Below are 5000 nucleotides of genomic sequence, written 5' to 3'. Positions count from 1 at the left end.
AAACGGCGGCCCCCACCGCGAGCTCGCCGTCCGCCCGCCCTCCGGGAGGCTCGCAGGCTCGGGCAGCGCTTGCCGGGCGGGTGAGGCGCGGGTCCCTGCAAATCCGGCAAAGTCCCGGCGGAGCCGGCTGGACCGGACGGCAAACTGCGGCCCCCACCGCGAGCTCGCCGTCCGCCCGCCCTCCGGGAGGCTCGCAGGCTCGGGCAGCGCTTGCCGGGCGGGTGAGGCGCGGGTCCCTGCAAATCCGGCAAAGTCCCGGCGGAGCCGGCTGGACCCGACGGCAAACGGCGGCCCCCACCGCGAGCTCGCCGTCCGCCCGCCCTCCGGGAGGCTCGCAGGCTCGGGCAGCGCTTGCCGGGCGGGTGAGGCGCGGGTCCCTGCAAATCCGGCAAAGTCCCGGCGGAGCCGGCTCGACCCGACGGCAAACGGCGGCCCCCACCGCGAGCTCGCCGTCCGCCCGCCCTCCGGGAGGCTCGCAGGCTCGGGCAGCGCTTGCCGGGCGGGTGAGGCGCGGGTCCCTGCAAATCCGGCAAAGTCCCGGCGGAGCCGACTCGACCCGACGGCAAACTGCGGCCCCCACCGCGAGCTCGCCGTCCGCCCGCCCTCCGGGAGGCTCGCAGGCTCGGGCAGCGCTTGCCGGGCGGGTGAGGCGTGGGTCCCTGCAAATCCGGCAAAGTCCCGGCGGAGCCGACTCGACCCGACGGCAAACGGCGGCCCCCACCGCGAGCTCGCCGTCCGCCCGCCCTCCGGGAGGCTCGCAGGCTCGGGCAGCGCTTGCCGGGCGGGTGAGGCGCGGGTCCCTGCAAATCCGGCAAAGTCCCGGCGGAGCCGGCTCGACCCGACGGCAAACGGCGGCCCCCACCGCGAGCTCGCCGTCCGCCCGCCCTCCGGGAGGCTCGCAGGCTCGGGCAGCGCTTGCCGGGCGGGTGAGGCGCGGGTCCCTGCAAATCCGGCAAAGTCCCGGCGGAGCCGGCTGGACCGGACGGCAAACTGCGGCCCCCACCGCGAGCTCGCCGTCCGCCCGCCCTCCGGGAGGCTCGCAGGCTCGGGCAGCGCTTGCCGGGCGGGTGAGGCGCGGGTCCCTGCAAATCCGGCAAAGTCCCGGCGGAGCCGGCTGGACCCGACGGCAAACGGCGGCCCCCACCGCGAGCTCGCCGTCCGCCCGCCCTCCGGGAGGCTCGCAGGCTCGGGCAGCGCTTGCCGGGCGGGTGAGGCGTGGGTCCCTGCAAATCCGGCAAAGTCCCGGCGGAGCCGGCTCGACCGGACGGCAAACGGCGGCCCCCACCGCGAGCTCGCCGTCCGCCCGCCCTCCGGGAGGCTCGCAGGCTCGGGCAGCGCTTGCCGGGCGGGTGAGGCGTGGGTCCCTGCAAATCCGGCAAAGTCCCGGCGGAGCCGGCTCGACCCGACGGCAAACGGCGGCCCCCACCGCGAGCTCGCCGTCCGCCCGCCCTCCGGGAGGCTCGCAGGCTCGGGCAGCGCTTGCCGGGCGGGTGAGGCGCGGGTCCCTGCAAATCCGGCAAAGTCCCGGCGGAGCCGGCTGGACCGGACGGCAAACTGCGGCCCCCACCGCGAGCTCGCCGTCCGCCCGCCCTCCGGGAGGCTCGCAGGCTCGGGCAGCGCTTGCCGGGCGGGTGAGGCGCGGGTCCCTGCAAATCCGGCAAAGTCCCGGCGGAGCCGGCTGGACCCGACGGCAAACGGCGGCCCCCACCGCGAGCTCGCCGTCCGCCCGCCCTCCGGGAGGCTCGCAGGCTCGGGCAGCGCTTGCCGGGCGGGTGAGGCGCGGGTCCCTGCAAATCCGGCAAAGTCCCGGCGGAGCCGGCTGGACCCGACGGCAAACGGCGGCCCCCACCGCGAGCTCGCCGTCCGCCCGCCCTCCGGGAGGCTCGCAGGCTCGGGCAGCGCTTGCCGGGCGGGTGAGGCGCGGGTCCCTGCAAATCCGGCAAAGTCCCGGCGGAGCCGGCTGGACCCGACGGCAAACGGCGGCCCCCACCGCGAGCTCGCCGTCCGCCCGCCCTCCGGGAGGCTCGCAGGCTCGGGCAGCGCTTGCCGGGCGGGTGAGGCGCGGGTCCCTGCAAATCCGGCAAAGTCCCGGCGGAGCCGGCTGGACCCGACGGCAAACGGCGGCCCCCACCGCGAGCTCGCCGTCCGCCCGCCCTCCGGGAGGCTCGCAGGCTCGGGCAGCGCTTGCCGGGCGGGTGGGGCGCGGGTCCCGGCGCTGCCGGGCACTCGCCAGCCTTTTCTCGGCTGTTAGGGGTTGCCTCGGCTTTCCCGCTCCGTCATCTGACAATCCCCCCTGAAACAGCCTCTGGCTGGTGCTGGGGGCCGGGCGGGCAGAGGCAGCAGCCTGGGTCCCGGTGCTCGCCAGCTTGTTTTGTTCCGTGGGGGCTTGGTTGTTTTTTTTGGTTTCGCGTGTCCGTCTGCTGACACACAGCCCACCACCCCGTCCCGCCGCGAAACACGTCTCTGGCTGGCGGTGGTGGGTGGGGGGACCAGGACCGCACCAGCTACGCACAAAGAGAAAAATGACCGCGACCGCTGAACCCAGGACGCACCGAAATACACCAGCCGATGCAGCCCGGGGTTCTGCAGATGCTGCGGCGCCCACCCCTCCTCCGCGGTGCCTCCCCCCGCCCCACAACGGGCTGGGAACAGATTGCAAAGATGTTCTTCTGGTTTGTGGTTTGGGGGAAATGTGTCTGAAACTGAGGAGAAGAGATGAAGATAGCGTGGCCGAGGATAGAAGGGAGGATTACGTTGCTCTTGCTGAGCATCCAAACAGGGTTCCCCACCACTGATGTTCTCACGGTTAAGTCTGTGGAACGTTAGGCACAGGTTAACGGTCGGCCTCAATGTTCTCAAGGGTCCTTTCCAAATCAAAAGGATTCTGCAGTTCTAAGAAAAGTTGATGTTTAGACTCAACTCTGTCCCTCGTCAGAGAAATGGCACTGCAGGAAGGCCGTGCGTCTGCCAGCTGAGGGAGGGAGCATCAGCACTTGCTTCGGCCTGTTTCCTATGGTGTTGCCCTGGAGCGCCGAGGAGCCCCGGAGGGAGCCCAGCGGGGCAGAGGCAGAGCCACCTCGGGCTGGGCCTCTGCTGCTGAGCTGGGCCGGGCTCCCGGGACGCAGATAGACGCTGGCGAGCGGGCAGAGCTGCAGAGAGACAGCTGCTCTGCCCAGGCGCAGGGCCGGCCGGGGGGGGCACCGCCTGCAGGCCCCCAGGGGGGACCTGCCAGCCTCAGAGAGCTGAAAGGCACTCCGCAGCGGAGGATGCCGAGAGGTTTCTGCGGGAGAAACGTTCCCAGCCCTGTGCGTGATCAGGCTCTGGGTGCAGGACAATGCAGCTGTAGCTCCTGGAGGGATCTCCTCGAGCCGCTGCCTCGGACAGTCCATGGGATCTGTCAGGAGGACGCTCTCGGTTTCTCTGTGCGGATAAGGAGGAGGATGTGCTGCAGAGCAGGCCTTCCCTCTGCAGCGTCTGAGTGAGAGGAGAAGGCAGGTCCCTCATCCAGGGGTTGGCTGCAGGGTGTGAATGTGCGTGTGCAGCCAGCGGTGGGTGCCCAGCGCTGTCCTTGCGAGCAGGGTCCCCGCAGCCCAGGGGCTGTGTGCCGGGGCAGGGACTCTGCCGCCTGCTAGGGTCAGCAGCACTCAGCCTGCGCGGGGAGCTCCCCGAGGTGCTCGGAGAAGTAGAGGGGGAAGCGACAGGGAACCCCTGGCAGGGAAGGAAAAGTGTTCTTGGCTCCAGGAGCACCGAGAGGGAGCAGAACTGGGCACAGAGCAGGAGCTCCTGGCAGGGACAGCTCCAAGAAACAGAAGCATGGACAGGGAGTGGGGGGGGAAGCGAAGCCCATCCCTGGGGGCGGGGGGGGGGGTGGTGGTGGTGGTGGTGGTGCGTTCAGGCATCGTTTTCCCCAGCCACCGTGTTTTCGCTGTCCCGCTTCGCGGGGGGGGGGGGGGGGGGGGAGGCGGTGGTGTCGGCGGCAGGGTTAAATATTATTAGGTGCCGTCACCTCGTCCCCATCAGTGGGCCCTAGGCAAGCCCAAGCGAGAGCCAGACGCTGCTAAGGCATCTCTGCGCCGGGACGTACCGAGACGGAAAAACGGTCGGTACTAAAAACTGCTTGTGCTGAAGTAAATGCTCGGATTACTGCAGGGGCGACGGCAGGGAGGCCTGAAGGTCGCACTGCCCTGAACCAGCTCCCGCGCTCGAGCGGGGGATACATTGAAACCCAGCAGCCGGCGCACCTGGGGCTCTGCAGACGCCGCGGCGCGCCGCCCCGCCCGCTCTTCTCGGCGAAACCCCCCCTCCCCCCCACCCCCAGCCCCCCGCCTTCCCGCCTCCCCCCTCCCCCACCCCCACTCGCGGCGCATGCGCACAGGCACAGAGAGAGGCACCCCTCGCCGTGCGCACCCTCCCCCCCCCGCCCCGCGCTGCCGTTCCGGACCCGCCGAGCGCTGGGTGCGGCCCCAGTCACCAGACGGCGGCACCGCCCCGGAGCAGCAGGGCGGAGGGGCAGGGGTCGGCAGCCTGACGCTCTGCGCCTGCGCGCTCGCCCCCCTCGGCGCCCCTCCTCCCCCGGCTCGGCAAGCGGGTCTCCGCCAGCGACGAAAACAAGGGCTGCTCCTCTGCCTGACGGGCAGTCCCGCGCTCAGTTCGGCGGGAGCCGGTAGGCAGGCAGCAAGGAAGGAAAGAAGGAAGGAGGCAGACAGACAGACAGACAGAAAGACAGACAGACAGACAGTGGTCGGTGAGCAGGTGGGGAGCCTGGCGCACGCAATGGTGGGCCGGGGATATGGGGGGGGGCGGTGTTGGGATTGACTCTGTGTGTGTGTGTGTGTGTGTGCGTGCGTGTGCGCGGTTTGTTTTTGTTTTTTTTTTTTTTTGTCGTCGTCTCCCCCCCCCCCCCGGAGACGTTCTCTGCGTGGTTCGCTTGGGATTTCCCGCTTTGTATTTCCTTTTCGGTTTTCCCTTGTCTCCTCCTTTTTTGGCCCACGACCCCTGCC

The sequence above is a fragment of the Lathamus discolor genome, unplaced genomic scaffold, assembly GCF_037157495.1.
Source record: "Lathamus discolor isolate bLatDis1 unplaced genomic scaffold, bLatDis1.hap1 Scaffold_82, whole genome shotgun sequence".
NCBI classification, from domain to species: Eukaryota; Metazoa; Chordata; class Aves; order Psittaciformes; family Psittacidae; genus Lathamus; species Lathamus discolor.
The sequence above is the reverse complement of the archived record's forward strand: the minus strand, read 5'-3'. Positions refer to the sequence as shown.